Source organism: Bubalus kerabau, chromosome 4 (assembly GCF_029407905.1).
Source record: "Bubalus kerabau isolate K-KA32 ecotype Philippines breed swamp buffalo chromosome 4, PCC_UOA_SB_1v2, whole genome shotgun sequence".
NCBI classification, from domain to species: Eukaryota; Metazoa; Chordata; class Mammalia; order Artiodactyla; family Bovidae; genus Bubalus; species Bubalus kerabau.
Genome location: NC_073627.1, coordinates 109293421 through 109311360, shown reverse-complemented (window position 1 = coordinate 109311360; position 17940 = coordinate 109293421). Strand labels below are relative to the sequence as shown.

The window sequence follows — 17940 nt, the reverse complement described above, 5'->3', positions numbered from 1 at the left end:
TTTAAGTGATCAGACAACAGTGGCTGTTTCTGGCAGAATGATACATCTTTCTGTCTTGAGTAAATTTCTGAAATATGATTTCCTTGGGCTAGAACAGGGTGATTTCTTGCTGAGCTAAAACAAGCAGCAGATTTCTTCCTGAATTACTTTTTCATACTTTGCAGTCTTATCAAACATTGCCATAATATATGACCTAATACAGTAGAGATTAGGTTTAGCAGGAACCTAGCTTTACTTTTCAGGATGTTTACAGAAAAACATTTGAGCTAATTTTAATTACTGGCTGGGTTGAAGAGAGTCTGACTTTCAGGATTCATGATGCTGACGTGCTGCTGCTGTAATTGGTCAGTCTCTACATTTATCTAATAAATAGAAATTGGGATTTTTTTTTCTTTATGTCAGAAATAACAGAAGTCATTATCAGTGGGAAAAGAAAGGTAGTGAGGGTAGAAGGGATTACAGAAGTCAAAGGCATTGTTTTTTTAATTTTAGTTTATTATTTTGGATTACACTGGGTCTTGGTAGCCACACACAGGCCTTCTCTAGTTGCCGCGAGTGGGGGCTACTCTCTGGTTGTGGTGTTCGGACTTCTCACTGTGACTTCTCTTGTTGCAGAGCACAGGCCCCGTAGTTGTGGTTCATAGGCTTAGCTGCCCCACAGCATGTGGGATCTTCCCAGACCAGGGATTGAACCCGCTTCCCCTGCATTGGCAGGGATTCTCAGCCCCTGGACCACCAGAGAAGTAAAAAAAGCATCATTTTGATTTTATTTTTAAAGAAAATGTCAAAATAATTAACAGTGTTCTCTAACTCAGCCCTCACCCTTAAATTGATAGTTGTTTACTTTTACAAGTTCTGAATGAAAAGGTGAAGAATTACCTCCTTGTAATCAGTGTGATGGATGGGGGAAAGTCCATCTTGTTACATTACAAGGTAATGGCAATATGTACACACTTAGACTATTAAACAGTCTAATATTAAAAAAAGTCAACTATTATGTTTATATTAAATTTTATCTGTTATATGTTTATAGGTTAATGTTGACTTTAGAGGAACAACACACTTCCTATTTTTATCAGTTCAGTTAGCTATAATTAGAGGCTCAGAGTAGAAAGCTAGGAGTTACTTATAGGGGTCAGGCAGGGAGATTAATGGGACTCTGCCCATCCACTTCTGCTCTGTGCTTCCAGGATGTTAGCCAAGGTAACCTAGGTCTGTCTTCATAGTGAAAGGAGTCATCTTATCCTACAGAAGAAGGAATCACTGATGCATCACTAGCAGCATCTCGCCTTGGCCCTGTGACTGCAAATATTTGAAAGGCCCACCTCAGACCCACTCCTCTCTTGGGAAAGAAGACAGGAGTTCTCTATCTGTAACATTCCATAAAAGCTAAGGAGCATAAGGAGGGTGAGTGGGCAGGGCACCAGCTGTCTGTGCTGAAATACCAGAGCCTGAGCTCTAGTAATTAATGAAGTTTGAGAACATTTCCTTGGCATACTCTACTGCCTGACCCAGTTGACTGGGTCACTCTGGGGAAATGGGCCTTGATTCCTGCTTTTTCTTCCCAAGATTGATGGCCTGCACTTATATGTTTCAACTTGAAACAGTGGACCACCAGGTTGAAATGAACACCTGTACCATCCTGTTCTCAATTGGAGGAAGCCTTTATATTTTTTAGTGCTTTATTGAACATATCCTCTCTTTTGAAAGCATATATATATTTAAGAAATTTGAACCCTGTGGAACCTGATTGAGTGTTTCTTTTTTTCATAAGGAAGAATCAAAATGATCTTCTCAGAGTATTCTGAAGTTTGAGAAAGGCTTATATTTGCTAGGCTTTATCTTTTTTCAAGGATAAAGAGTTCTCGCATCTTTTCTGGTGAATGAGGGGTATCAGATACTTGTCTTAAATGTTACAAATGATTTCAGTTAAAACAGTCTAAAGTATTATTAAAAAAAAAAACAGTGGATACTTGGTAACATCCTTAAAATTATTCAGTAAAAACTTAACATCAGATTTACAGTCTTATGGAGAAGGTAGTCTCAATCTACATGCTGATAAGTCACTTCAGTCGTGTCCGACTCTGTGCTACCCCATAGACAGCAGCCTACCAGGCTCCTTCGTCCCTGGGATTCTCCAGGCAAGAACACTGGAGTGGGTTGCCATTTCCTTCTCCAACGCATGAAAGTGAAAAGGGAAAGTGAAGTCGCTCAGTCATGTCCGACTCTTAGCGACCCCGTGGACTGCAGCCCACCAGGCTCCTCCGTCCATGGGATTTTCCTGGCAAGAGTACTGGAGTGGGGTGCCATCGCCTTCTCCAATCTACATATGGTGAGTTAAATCACAAGGTAGTACAGTACTTGCAGGAAGTAAGTCACATGATGACATCATCCATATTCTCAGTCATTTGTGTAAGAAAAGACTTCTGTTTTATGTAAGCAAGGACTAAGTTTAACAAATGATTTTCATAGTGTGATCCTGAACCAGCATCGTTCACATCATCTGAGAGCTTGTTTTAGGGTTCACCCCAGACCTACTGAATGAATCTCAAGAGTGGGACTCCTGCATTTTGTGCTTTTTAAAGGCCGTCCTCATACTTGTGATGCACTCTGAACTTTGAGAACCACTGGCTTGATACAGTCTTTCCATAATTGTTTATGTAGTTTAAACACTTGGGGTTGCTGAGGTGATGCACCTCAGGTAGGAAGCAGTGGGGCAGCCTCCCTGGAGGCTCCAGAATAGATGACCTTGGCAGCCTTTCAGAACCTGTCTTTACAAGGTGCAGAGAGGGTAGTAAGGAGGTGGAAGAGGAACAAATACCTGGGTTGCCTCTGCTATGCCATGCACTAAAGGGGCTTTCCACAAGATCTCCTACATTCAGTCCTTACCCTAGTCGTGTGTGTGCCATTAGTACGTTCCTCCTACCTCATTGGTACTTATCTTTTAGTTGTAATCTCAGTCTCAGCTATTTGCATTGATTCTTTGATGATCGCTGAGAGTTGATAATCCCTTTCATTTGAGGAGCTGTGCATTGGCTCACAGAGCATGCCATTTGTGTTCAAGAAGTAGAAAGCTTCTTTCTGGACTTGGTGCTTCTTCCTGGGACAGCAGTTTTACTTCAGGCATGTTGGGAGGAGGGGAGGAAGGACTTTGTTTTTCTTATAAAGCATTATATTCCCTGTACATAAGGTAAGGAACTTGGTAAACAACTGTTGATATTGTGCATGATTGTGTCATCTCCTGAAGAGTTTGTGTCCCTGCCCAACAGACTTCGATTTGGTGAAGGCAGTTGTTCTCACATTGTCACCTTTCCCCATCTCAGCAGCAGCAACTGTCCCCCTGCCCCAGACCTAACTGAATCAGAAACTCTGAAGGTGGGGCTAGCAACCTGTACTTTAATAATCCCCCAAAGTGATTGCTATTTATGCCAACATTTGAGAACTGCTGGTTTCGGGCAAGAGGAGTAGGTGTTTGGTTTTTTATAATGGTACCTTCTGTTACAATTTTCTGGGGTAGTAAAGATGATTCACATTTGAACTTTGGGGATAAGGGCACACTGAAGGTAATGTGGCATCCTTCAGAGCATCTAAGAGCAGACTGCTGATGACTTCCTGCTTACACACCCTTCCCTTGTGCAGAGTTCAGCAAGGGGGACTTCCTGCCACCACATCCCCAGGTCACCCACAGATGTGTTCCCTTCCTTCACAGAAAACTGAAAGAAAGAGAGAAATACTGGATGGTATAGAGCTTTCCATCCTGGGGCTTATGGTTTAAAGGGCAAAATTGAGCCAGGTGATAATCCCATCAGAGAGGTGCTCACTTTCTGATCTGATCATAAAAACCAACAAACAACAAAAGGCCATCACACTTTTGCTTTCTTTGCTTTAAGTGGAAATACTCTTCCTACTTCATAAATATAGATGCCAAGTAAGGAAGTTGCTTTGGATGACTGAATGATCCTTATTCCCTATGCATGTTTTTTTCTTTTTTTGCTTTTGCCAAGCAATGGAGGGTAACAAAATTATGTATATTACCAATATAATTTACATGGATAGCAGTTAGATATTTCATTTCTGATTGATTAATCTTAAAAGAGAAAAGCTTTTTTCTTAAGCCCTCTATATACAGTATTTTTAAAACTTTATGCTGCTGCTGCTGCCGCTGCTAAGTTGCTTCAGTCGTGTCCGACTCTGCGACCCCAGAGACGGCAGCCCACCAGGCTTCCCCGTCCCTGGGATTCTCCGGGCAAGAACACTGGAGTGGGTTGCCATTTCCTTCTCCAATGCATGAAAGTGAAAAGTGAAAGTGAAGTTGCGCAGTTGTGTCCAACTCTAGTGACCCCATGGACTGCAGCCTACCAGGCTCCTCCGTCCATGGGATTTTCCAGGCAAGAGTACAAGAGTGGGGTGCCATTGCCTTCTCCCTTAAAACTTTATATATATGTATATATTTCATTTTTCCCCCAGATTGTATCACAGTTTGAGTCATTGTTGATGTAAAAATACATGTATAAGCAGCTAGATTTATACATTGTCACAACATCGATGCAAGTTTTTAAGGAGAAATCAAGGATGACAATTGAAAATAAAATGCTCATTGCCAAACAGAACTATTCTTTACCATTTCAAGAAGCTGTACTTAAGATGTTTATGGGAGAGATTATTCCAGACCCTACCACTTCTCTGTCAGAAAACATAATATTCTGACAACTGTTTTCTCTCACCTATGTATATAATATTTAATTTTATTTGAAATGTTGACCCAAGCTATGCTAAAAATTTCATTTTTAAGATATCAAGCCTGTGCAAAGGGTAGACCCTGAGAGCAGAGCACACTCATAACTCTTAGAGTTTTACTGTTACATCTTGATTTAATAAAATGTCTGCTGCTGAAAATAGGAAAAATTGATCATATATAGGTTTGAATATTTTTTTTTTAATGTATTCAAGTTTTAAGCCTGCAACCCTGGAAAAATTCAGTGAGGCACAATGTGGCAGAGGAAAAACACTGAAATGGAGGGATGAGAGATCTAGTCAGTGGGGAGGTGTTTCTAGTTGAGGGCCTGGACTGTACTCTGCCGCCTCTCCCTTCCACTCCCCACCCCACCCTGGGTCTACTTCCCTCTGGTCTGATTCAGTGCTCACCCAGCACACCCCATTGTCAGCTTAATAACCTGGTAACAGGGAAAGATTGGTATTCAGTTGGAAATCTTCGACTACAAGGAGTAAAACTGATTGAGGAAGCATTTTATCAGAATACAGAAGTACTCCAAAGAATCCAGGATCCTCAGAGACAAGCTGGAATCAAAAAACAGGAAAGCACAAGGAATTTCAAAGACTATGTTGGCTCTATTGCCCTCAGCTTTATCTTCACCTTTCTGCTACAGACCGGCTCTGTCTATGGTGCTGTTCACAGATCCACCTGCCTCCAGAGCCTGGCTGGCAGCTCCTCAGCCCCCGTTTCCAAGCCCCAGAGGAGAACAGTTTTGCCCAGCCTGGGTCTGATGTCTTTAAGTGGTCCAGTGATCCATGGCCGGTGATGTGTGTATGCACTGGGAGACAACATGGGAGGCCCACCTCTGACCCTGTGGCTGGCTCAGAACATTCCAAAGAAGGGAGTAGTTTGCATAGAGGGGACAAAAGCATTCCCCCACACACATACCATTAACATATTGCTGTGGGTTTATTCATTAACCCCACTCTGGGGGAGTAATTATCTTTGGGTCCAAGAAAATCTGGATATTGAACCTAAAAAACCTTGGGCCAGACTCTGAATCAGGATCATGAATTGCAGTGAATTTTCCAAAGTGACTACACTCCATGAGGCCTCATGGCTATCAGCAGCAGATGCCTCTGGAGCCCCCTGTCTCTGTTAGTGCAGACCCTTTAAACAGCAGGGGTGTTGAGCGAGGCCAGATGTTCTTGGTGGAATGCCTGCATAAAGCAAAAACCACACGAATCTCTAAAAGCATTCTTTATTCTGAATAACATTCTGATCCACTGGTGGAAGCCAACGAAGTTAAACTAATATTATCAGAAAAACATGTAGGTTACTAGATCTTAACCCTTCTTCCTCATATCCTCACTCAGTTGTTAATTTGAATTGGAAATCACTCTTAGTCCACATAGTTAAGAGTGCAAGAAATAGTGCATTTTCCTGCATCCAGTTAGTTTTGACTGTAAGCTTCTGCTCCCTTAAGGTAGCAGGAAAGTAACCTTCATTAGACTTTTATCTCTTTCCTATACCACTCTCCCAGGGTTGTGCCAAGGTTCTAGATTCTTACTATAATTCATGAGGTCAGGAAAGCACCCTGGGTCATCTATTGATACTGGTCCCCGCTGCTTCTGGGCCATGTTTGAGGCTGGGGAGAATGCTTTGTCACAGCTGGGAGACTAAGCTCAGTCAGTATCTGGTCAGGCTTTGGGGGCTCTGGCACATCAGAGGATGCTGCAAGGGAATAGGTATGATCTTCTGCTGATTTGAGTCCCACAGTCATTCTCCTCCAAGAATCTCCTCTTAATATGTAGGAAGATGGTGGTGGTGGTGGTGTTTCTCTCTTCTCAAACCCTTTTTTCCTTAAGGAAGCCCAACCACAGCCTCGCTGAAGCGGGAAAGCCAGAGCACCCTCCTCATGTGAATGAGGAGAGATTGGAGAGAAAAACATTGAGGACGCCTCATGCCCGAGAGGCAGTAACTATCCAGGTGCTGGCTGCGGAAGGCAGGTGGTGGCTCTGCCTCCTCTGCAGTCACTCAGGAGAGTCACCTGTGGGCACAGCCCCAGTCTTCTCATGCTTGCTAACGTATGGGTGCCGTACCTGCCCCTAAATGGCAGGAGTTGTAGGCATTTGTTGTTGCTTGAATGTTTCCAAAACCATATTTTGTAAACCTGTTTATTCTAGAGGTGTGCGCGTGCGTGTGGTCAATTCCGTCCAACTCTTTGTGACCCCGTGGACTGTAGCCTGCCAGGCTCCTTTGTCCATGAAATTTTCCAGGCAATAATACTGGAGTGGGTTGCCATTTCCTTCTCCAGGGGATCATCCTGACCCAGGGATTGAACCCATGTCTCTTGTGTCTTCTGCATTGGCAGGCAGATTCTTTACCACTGTGCCACCTGGGAAGCCCAGTGCCAAGTCGCTTCAGTCCTGTCCAACTCTGTGTGACCCTATGGATTGTAGCCTGCCAGGCTTCTCTGTCCACAGGATCCTCCAGGCAGGAGCACTGGAGTAGGTGGCCATGCCCTCCTTCAGGGCATCTTCCCAACCCAGGGGTTGAAACTGAGTCTCTTATGTCTTGCATTGGCAGGCAGATTCTCTACCACTAGTGCCACCTGGGAAGGCCAGAATAGCCTTCAAATTAGTAAGCATTTCTATAAATCTTTAGTGAATTTATAAAAGGGTGGGGGAAAGATTCCCTTTTCTGGCAGTGGATAATTTAGTTCTGTTAATATTCCTTCAGAGAAACTTGTCTCCCTGGCTCACATATGTGTACTTTTGCCCTCAGAGTTCTCAGTGACTAGACTAATTGTGAGTGCATCCAATTTCAGTGATCATATGCTTTCCTTTTGCCATTATTTTAGACACTGCTTTGGCCACAGCACAACTAATGCATTAAAAAATAAAAATATTTTGGAAGGATATACTTAAGATTAAATCAAGGGGAATGCCATAGAAAATGGCAAAGCTTGCACAAAGCATTAATAAAAAATATGTGGTCTTGAGCAATCAGCATATTACATAGAATCTGTGAATGCCTCCTCATCTAGAATTTCAGTACAAGCTGTCCATAAAATATTTATACAGCACAGTGCTGCTTCCACCCTGACAAAAGCATAGGTTCAGGTGTGTGCTGTTACTGCAGACATCACTAACGTCTAAGCAACTGAAGCACCTTTAAGAGCGTTTGGAATGTTAGAAAGTAATGTGTGTGTCACGGGGTTCCGTTGGTAGTAACTGAAGAAGTGGCCTTAGTTCCTAAACAGAATTGTTTATTTTGTTGCCAGAATGGCACTTATTAGTAAAGACGCATCATAGAGGAAGGAGAAGAGAGGTTACTAATGTGAAATTTAAAAAAATAGATGCTGCAGAAACTAGTAACCTGGTTTACTGTTGGTATAGGGGCCGGAGTAGGTCCTGAGATGACTTTTAAGAAATGTTATTAAAAATACAGCTGAGAATAATTCTGTTATCAACTCTTTTTTTTAGCATCAGTGCAAAGCTCATTTGTTAAATAAATATCTGATTATAACTTTACTAACTATACATGCTTAATTCAGCTCATCTGTAAGAGAGGAATGATAACACTTGCCTAATGGGCTCATTGTAAAAATCAAAAGAATAAGGCACCTTAGTAAGGGTTTGGTAAGAATAGCGTTTTTTGAGTTTATGTTTGTTTTAACAATAATTGCTTCCATTCATGACTTTACCTGCATTTTCTTTAATTCTTGAAGTAGACCAGTGAACTGGTGGACCATTTTAGAGATAAAGTTAAAAACTGAAACTATTTGCAATACTTATGTCAAAGTTCATCCTCATATAAGGACACCTCTGTATCCTTTGATAGAGATCCTTTCTGGTTCAAAGAGACTGGAATTGGTTTTGTTCCTGATACCCAAAGGTTCCCAATTAGTATACCATCTTCTCTGTATTATTAAAGTACCAAGCTAATAATATCCTTCATAGATGAAGAGATGCTACAAGTAAATAAGGTGGACACTGTAGCAGAAAAACAAAGGACATATACAAGAAGTGCAAAAAAGTAAAAAATGTTCAACCTCAGAGATATGTTAATAATAGGGAACTTATGGAATCTGTAAGATAGGATAATTTAAGAATTAATACTACCCATGTTTAGAAGGAGTGTAGAGAAGTATACCACTTATATGCTACTCAGTATACCACTCTGGAGAGGGCAGTGGCACCCCACTCCAGTACTCTTGCCTGGAAAATCCCATGGACAGAGCAGCCTGGTGGGCTACAGTCCATGGGGTCACTAAGAGTAGGACATGACTGAGCGACTTCACTTTCACTTTTCACTTTCATGCATTGGAGAAGGAAATGGCAGCCCACTCCAGTGTTCTTGCCTGGAGAATCCCAGGGACGGGGGAGCCTGGTGGGCTGCCGTCTTTGGGGTTGCACAGAGTTGGACACGACTGAAGCGACTTAGCAGCAGCAGCAGCAGCAGTGGCATATACCACTCAAACACATATTGAATGAAACATTCTATAGGACAAGCTATCAATAATATCAAATGCATATTTTTTCGTGTGTTTGACCCATGACTTTCTCCCTAGCAAGTACTTAGTGGTGTGTTTGAGGATATCCATCTTAGTATTATCTACATATTAAAAAATTGAAAGTGACTTAAATGCTTCAGAGAGGTTTATTAAAATTGATGATTGTACAGTCATTAAAACTGAAGGCATAAGAGGCTAATAAGTGACAACACTTCCATCAATATAAAAATAAATTGGAAAAGCAGGTTACAAAATAATGCCTAGAATTCACTTTTAATAAAAATTTAATATGCTTACACATTTATTTATTATGTTTATAAATGTGACATCATCATATCAAAATAGGAGAGTAAAAAATGCTAATTGTGCTTAAATTTTCTTTGTTATTCATATTTGATTTTTATAAACTTTTGGTAAAGACCCTTAAAGAAAGAAGAAATATTTAAAGTTATCTTTTTGACAAGTTAGCATATATTATGTAGGTTACCCAAAGGTAAGTCATATGATATCTGACCTGAATCTGGACTTTTGCTGTGTTGATCTGATACATTTCAGTGTATCTGATACATTTCCTTTTCTTTGTTAAATGAATAGCTATCATTTATCTCGAGCAGGAAAATAAAATTTAGACATTCACACTTGATAGCATATAGCTGTTGAATGGTTCTGTAAGGTTTATTAGAGAACCAAAATCAGGCACACAAGAGTGATGTCAGGAGAGAGTCTGGAAGGATTTGCATTAAATTATTTTCAGTAGCCAAGCTCTGTGTATATGGAAAGGCATAGAGCAAGGAAATAAGAATGAGAGTTTTTATCAGACTGTTGGGTAAACTTCAGGGTAGAAAATGACCAGCATAACCCCTTTGGCTTGATAACCACAATTCTTGACAGAAAAGTCTCTCCTTGTTTCCATTTGCTCGCCCAGCTTCTTTTCAATCCTTTTCAGTCTGCATCCTGGACCAGCCCTATTAAAACTGTCCTCAGGGGTGCCCAGTGACCTCCCTAGTAATTGTTCCATCCAGGGACATCTTGTTGGTCTCCATACACAGCATTTGAGGTCACTTGTCTTTCTTTGGGCTGATGTGCCTCTCTGCCCTCACAGTTATTCTCCTGCCTCTGTAACCATTCTATCTTTTTCATTGGCTCATCTTCCTCCATCTCCCTTGAACCTTTACTGTGTCTTCTAGTTCCCCTTAGAAGCTTCATTTTCCTAGGGCTTCATCTTCTTTGAGGTAAAAGTTTAGCAGCTAGTCTTTCCTCACTGTGAGTCATTCCTGCTGCTGCTAAGAGTTTGGGTCATAAAATGGTTTTTGGAATTAGAATATGTTTGCTTGGACTCAAAATCTACAGACACTGGAGACACTTAGAGGTCATCTCTGGCTCTATGAAAAGACCCCAGGTTGCCTTTGAATGGTCTACTTACTGATGATGGAATAAGCTCCTTCCATACAACAAAAATAGTGGAATTAATAAGAGAATCTTAGGTCAACGCACAAAGGCTTGTACATTTCAACGAGCATTTGTAGAGATGATGCAAAAAAAAAAAATACAAAAACCATATTTGTAAAAAGCTTTGATGTAGTCCATGCCAAAATGAAAAACAAGTTTAAAAAATCAAAATAGTCACTTTCCAGTTGGAGAGCTAAGCTCAATAAACTCAAAACAATGGCCAGTTCCACTGAGAAACTGTGAGGGTTAAATTATCTGGAAGGTGGGATCTCTTGAGTCTGTGAACCTGAGATGGGCTTCACAGAGGGAATAAGAAAAGCTGTGTCCTGTGTGGGGGATGATAGTTGTGAAAGCAGGGCGTAGGAGTATGTGTTCTTTGAAACGTAACAAGACTTACCTGCCTAGGACAGAAGGTGTTTGTTGGAAGCTGGAGGATGATAAGATAAAGTAGAGCCAGATTATGAAGGAACCTGAAAGCCAGCAACGGAGTATACATTTAATGGAAGAGAAATGTATTATGACTGTGGATATAAGAGATGTGGATGTAATAGAATGCTAGATTTGGAGATGAGAAGAACAAAGAACTTCAGAGTTGGAGGTATCCTGTAAGGTGGGGTGGGGTGACTAATATTTGCTGTACCTGCTGTATGTCAGGTGCAAGATTGCATAGTTCTTATTCTTACAGCAACCTTAGAGGTAGATGATATCATCCCCATCTTACATATAATAAATGAGCTCTGAGGAAATACAATGTGTCTGAGTTTTTAGAGTACTTAGGCCAGAATTGAACACGTCTGACTTCAAAGCACAATGAGGATGGAGAATGGTGAAATCAGTTCCTGATTTTACACTCAGGAAAACTGAGACCCAGAAGATAGGGGACTATCCAAGGTTACCCAAGTAATGGAATGAAAGCAGCTGGATAGGTAATGATCTGCAGAGAGAGGCCAGGTTAGAGGCTGCTGTTGTAAACAGGTCGGGGTGCCAAGGAATTTGGTATTAGTGGAGGCATGTTTTATTGTTGTTTAGTCACACTCAGTCATATCCAAATCTTTTGTGATCCCATGGACTGTAGCCCGCCAGGATCCTCTGTCCTTGGGATTTCTCAGGCAAGAATACTGGAGTGGGTTGCCATTTCCTTCTTCAGGGCATCATCCCGACTCAGGGATCAAATCCGCATCTCCTGCCTTGGCAGGAAGATTCTTTCCCATTGAGGTACCAGGCATAGGAGTAAAAGAGTAGAGAACAGTAGGACATTGAAGGGAAAGTGGGGGTGGACTGATATTGGCATGGCCAATGATGGAGGGAATGACATGAAAGCAGTCCCAGAGTTTTAATCCAGGGGAACTGCGGTTCGCAGTGAAGGTCCTCAGTGGAGCTGATTTTCAGAGAAAGGCCATGTATTTCTTATGGGCTAGTCTGATTCTGAAATGACAAAGATACCAAATATAAAAAGTGATGGTATTTGTGAGCTGATTTATGTACATATTGATGGATACATGAAGAGAAGCACATGAAGTAGAAGTGAACTGATGGTGAGACACCCAAGAGCTAGTGACTAGCTTCTTCCTAAAGGAAAGGAGGTATGATGATATCCTAGGCTTTTTTACTTCTGGTCTGCCACTTCCACCTGCAACCAGAGAATGCCTTAATAATAATAAACTGCATAACTGTCTTTAGTAATTGATTCCCCTCTCCTATTGGAAAGGAGTATAGCCCCATCACATTTCCCACAATGAGACTCTTTTTTTCTTTCAGAATGATTGTCACTGTACTGGATGGACTGCTGAACTATTGAATTACTTCCATCTTTTGACCGCACTAAGAAATTGTCCATGGAGTTGAGATATTTATTGCAGTAACTTCTGGCCTTACATATTTAAGGTAAGGTATACTTTTTTCCCATATAACTATCATGAAGTTGTCATGTTTTTCTTCTTTAACTTTGCTTTTTAAGAGACATTAATCTATTCTTTTCTTCTAGCTTTTATGCTCTAATAATCCCTTCAGGGTGCTCTTAATCGGAAAATATATGAGTGCAGAAAAGACTTTTATATAATGAAATATGAGCAAGCTGTTTGAAAAATAAAGGGGGAAATGTATTACTCTTCAGATTAAATCAATAAAAGTACCCCACTTCCTTAAACACAATATGCATAGACTGGGTTATACTAGAGAAACTTAATAGATTTAAAGGAATATTTATTGTTAAGGCTACTTGAAAAAATGAAGATACTTAAATGTTAATATATTGCTGGCTTTGTTCAAATAAAGAAAGTTTAGAAAATACAGAGAACTTAAAAGAAAAAAATCTGTTACTTCTGGAGATAACCAGTGTTAAAACTTTACTACATTATTTATAATACTTGTTTTTACAAATATTTGTGATGGGGTATGTGTGTCATATGTGTTAACTTTTTATATTTTTGCAAATGAGAAACATTTATCACAGGCTTACTCCATACCAGGCTCTGTACCAACCACTTTATATACATTACTTTATTGATTCTCACAACCCTGTGAAGTTGGTGCTTTTCTTATCCCCATCTGGACACGAGAAAGTTGAGGCTCAGAAAAATTAAATAATTTGCCATGTCCAGAAAACTGGTGAACCTACTCAGAACTTGAACCAGTCAGATGCCAAAGCCCATACCAACAGGCTTTTTTACATGCTTTTTTCCCTTGACAACGTGCTTTGCCTTCTTTTCTACAGCATCATTTCACATTAGAAGGTGTTCATTTATATTGGTATATAATGGTTTCTCTACCTCATCTCCTTTTGTTGGACATTTAGTTGTTTTACCCAGTTTCAGAAACAACATTGTAATAACATCTTTTGTGCACATCCATGATTGTCTGTCTAGGGCGGATTGCTCTAAGTGGCATTGCTGAGTCAGCCCACGGTGTGGGAAGGAATCCCTCAGGTATTTGATGCATTCTGCTAGTTGCCTTCTCAAAAGGTTGTGGGAGTTTATATTCCCACCAGCAGAATATGGAAGTACCTGATGACCCTAAGTCCTCAACAACATAGGTAGTTGGCAAATGAATAATTTCATTTGCCTTTTTCAAAGAGTGCAGGTGAGGTCCATCTTCTTGTCTCTAATCCTTTAGAGCCTTAGTCTCCTGACTGGTTTCTCTCCCTCCACTGTAGACCTCACTTAGTTATTAAAGGCATTGCAGGACAGTGGGTAAAAGCATGGACTCTAGAGCTAGATGCCTGGGTTCAAATCATGGCAGTATTGCTCTGCCTCAGTTTCCCCATCAAAAAGTGGAAATAATAATAAAGCCTTGTCCTGGGGTGGTGCTTGGGGTTGCAAAGAGGCAGACACAACTGAACAATTGATCAGCAATTTTAGAACAAGTGCATGACTCCTGGTTTGAGCTCAGTAATTGTTGGCTACTGCTGTTGTCTTCCAAAAGTCCATGCTCATGTAACTAAAAAACCATAGATTATATGCAGTTGACCCTTGAACCACATGGGTTCAAACTGCATGGGTGCACAGATTTTTTCAGTAGTAAATACTACAGTACTGTATGATCTGTGGCTAATTGAACCTGCAGATGTGGAACTCTGTATTCTGAGAAAGGCAGACATGGATGGAGGGCTGACTATAGATTTTTGATTGTGTGGAGGGTTGGCATCCCTAACTCCCATGTTGTAAAAGGGTCAACTGTACTTATTTTAAATTAAATGTGATCATTACTGAATTAGCAATTCACAGCAGAAACTGCAGATGCTGACATTGTTATTACATGTAAACACCATGAGCAGCCTGAAGGTCAGGCTCCCTTGATGATGCACGGTCAGGATATTGAGGGGAGAGAAGTAACAGGAATAACTAGAATGTTAAAGTGCTTTATAAGCTCACAGAGCACTTTTACATGCATTATCTTGCTTGATCCTCAAACATAATTGAGGGAGGTGGAGCAGGTATCATTAACCTTGTTTTACAGAGGAAGAAATTGACTTGGAGGAATTAAGAGAGTTGTTCACTTGAGGTCATGGAAGCGGACTCGCAGAGCTGAGTGTGTGCTCCAGGCCTCTGACTGTAAATGTGTACTCTTGATGCTACAGGACACAGTGATAGGCCGAAGAGGTACAGATGGACACCTGCCCAGGGGTGGAAACATACCGGGAAGGGAAGGAGCAAAGCGGGATTCCGTGGGAGGAGGCAGCAGAGTGGGGTAAGGACATATTGGAAGGAAGGCAGGGACCCAGGGAGGAGGGAGGAGGGAAGGGAAGGGGCATGGGTATTGAGGTCAAGAAGAGAGCAGGGAATTGAAGGGGCCAGGACTGCAGGACCATGGGCTGGCTGAGCACCTGGCCAGAGGAGGCCCCTTCTTTGCAGCAAGCAGGGAGGAGAGAAGGAAGAGACAGAGGATAGACACCTCTGTCTTCTAAGGCAAAGGGAGTGAGAGCAAAAGTAAGCAAATGGGACCTAATTAAACTTACTGCCTTTGCACAGCAAAGGTAACCATTGACAAAACAAAAAGACAAGCTACTGAAGGGAAGAAAATGTTTGCAAATGATATGACCAATTAGGGATTAATATGCAACATTCATAAACAGTTCATACAACTCAACATCAAAAAAACAGCCTGATTAAAAAATGGGCAGAGGACTGAATGGACATTTTTCCAAAGAGGAGCACCGTTGGCCATCAGGCACGTAAAAAGATGACCTAACATCACTAGGCATCGGGGAAACGCAAATCACAGCCGCAGTGAGCTGTCACCTCACACTTGTCAGAATGACCGTCATCAAAAGAACACAAATCACACATGTTGTTGAGGGTGTGGAGGAAAGGGAACCACCTTAAGCTGTTGATGTACATTGATGCAGTCACTGTGAAAAACAATAAGGAAGTTTCTCAAAATAGAACTACCATATGACCCAGCAATTCCACTCATGGGTATATAAAAAAATATGAACACCAACCAAAAACACAAATTCAAAGAGATACTTGTTCCCCAGTGTTCACAGCAGAGCATTATTTACACTTGCCAAGATGTGGAAGGAACCTAAATATACATCAACAAATGAATGGATAAAGGTGTTGTGTATATATATATACACACAATGGAATACTACTCAGTTAAAAGAATGACATTTTGCCATTTGCAGCAATGTTGATGAATCTGAGGGCATTTTTCTAAGGGAAATAAGTCAGACAGAGAAAGATAAGTATTGTATCAGTTGTATAAATAAGTAAATGCATGTGTGCTCAGTCATGGCTGACTCTGTGACCCTATGGACTATAGCGACCAGGCTTCTCTGTCCATGGGATTCTCCAGGTATGAATACTGGAGTGGGTTGCTATTTCCTCCTCCAGGGGATCTTCCCTATCCAGGGATCGAACCCATGTCTCCTGTGTCTCCTACAAGGGCTTCCCCGGAGGCTCAGCAGTAAAGAACCTGCCTGCCAGTGCAGGAGATGCAGGTTCAATCCCTGGGTCAGGAAGATCCCCTGGAAGAGGAAATGGCAACCCACTCCAGTATTCTTGCCTAGTGTAGCAAAAAGTCAGACATGACTGAGAGACTGAGCACTCTTAGGTGTTAAAAGCCATTATCACCTATATCACTAAAAAAATACAGCAAACTAGTGAATATAGCAAAAAAAAAAAAAAGCAGACTCACAGATATAGAGAACAAATTAGCGGTTACTAAAGCAGGGAGGAAGGGCAATGTAGAGGTGAAGGAGTGGGCAGTGCAAACAAACATACACTTTGTGTGTATGCATACAAAGCCTTGTGTGTAGTATAGGCTACATGGATGTATTGTACAACATGGGGGATAGAACCAATATTTGTAATAACTAAATTAGAGTGTAACCTTTAAAACCTGTATGAAAATATAAAATAAAAAAAAAATAAAAAGCAAATGCATAGTCCTACCGTCATTAAATCCCTATTCTTCCAGAGGTTTTTCCATGTGTATATGCTTACATAAAAAATTTAAATACAAATATGCAACCTGGGAAACTTCTCTCCATATCAGTGTCATTGCTGCATAATTATTAAAGGTAGATAAAGAGTGTGATTTAGGGAATGTATGTACTTAAAATATCTCCCTCTAGACATGTGTCAGTGCATATCCTCCTAACTATAATTTGAGGCTACCCTTAATTATTCTTAATATAAAGTCAAGAAAGAGGTTTTTGTTCTATATTACCTGGAAAACAACCAGTTTACAATCCACTGACAGTATATAAGTGTTTTCCTAGATTCTTCTTAACATTAGATCATAGAATTAAAAAAATCTTTTCCAGTTGTATGCACAAGTGAACATTTATCATATATTTATAAGCCATTTGTATTTCTTCTTTTGTGAATATTCCATTCATGTTCCTTGCACATTTCTCCAAAGGGACTTTTTCTTTTTGTGTTGCTAATATGCAAATCTTTTTATTGTAAACTATCTTTAAATGTAAAAAATATTATAGATGTCTGTCTCCTTTGCCTTTGAATTTTGTACAGTTTTTTTTTAAAGTAAGTAGTTAATTTTATATGGTTTGAATCTTTTTTTCTGTGGTTCTACATAGACTAATTATGAAGCAAGAAGGCCTTGGTATTGTTCCCTCAAAGTCTGTTCTTCACATAGCAGAGTGATCTCTGTTAAGTGTAATCACATCTTGACCCACCCCCACCTAAGCCAGTTGTGGCATTCTCCTAACCATGGCCTGCAAGACCTGGCATGATCCAGCTTTGCCTGCTGTCTGATCTCACCTCTGTCACTCATACTTGAACACCATGTTCCCACCACATTGGCTTTCTTTCAATTCATGGAACATGTCAACCTCTTTCCTGCTCCCAGGATTCTGCAGGTGCTGTTCCTTTGCTTGGAACATGTGCTTGTACACACACGTGTACTCATGTACCTTCCTTATGGCAGATTCTTCCTCTAGAGAGCCAGTTTCAAGAAGAGCTCCAGAGCATGCTGCTTGGGTTCACCTGCCTTCCATGTTCACTAGCTCTGCATCTTTGGGCAAGCTGCTTCTCCTTGTCCTCACCTGTAACATGGGAGTCATCACTGTAACAGTACCTAACTCGCCTTGTTGAAGAGGATTAAGTGGGTTAATTCATGCACAGCTCTTAGAAAACTACCTTATTCATAGAGTGAACATGAGTGGGTTATTGTTTAGTCGCTAAGTCATGTCCGACTCTTTGCAACCCTATGGGTCCGTAGCCCACCAGGCTTCTCTGTCCATGGGATTTTCTAGGCAAGAATACTGGAGTGGTTTGCCATTTCTTTCTCCAGG

At 40.9% G+C, this 17940-nt stretch overlaps 1 protein-coding gene across 9 annotated transcripts in view; it reads left to right on the top strand.

Annotated features, from left to right (window-relative positions):
* Positions 1–17940, top strand: part of KANK1 (KN motif and ankyrin repeat domains 1) — a 215124-nt gene that overhangs the window by 64648 nt on the left and 132536 nt on the right. For 7 of the 9 annotated variants that reach the window (XM_055578237.1, XM_055578235.1, XM_055578236.1 and 4 more), the window contains one exon: positions 12441–12566. The gene's annotated coding sequence lies outside the window, so the exon portion shown is untranslated. Of the gene's footprint in view, positions 1–1267; positions 1408–12440; positions 12567–14757; positions 14868–17940 lie in introns of those variants that run through there. The other 2 variants (XM_055578242.1, XM_055578238.1) reach the window with 2 other exon arrangements.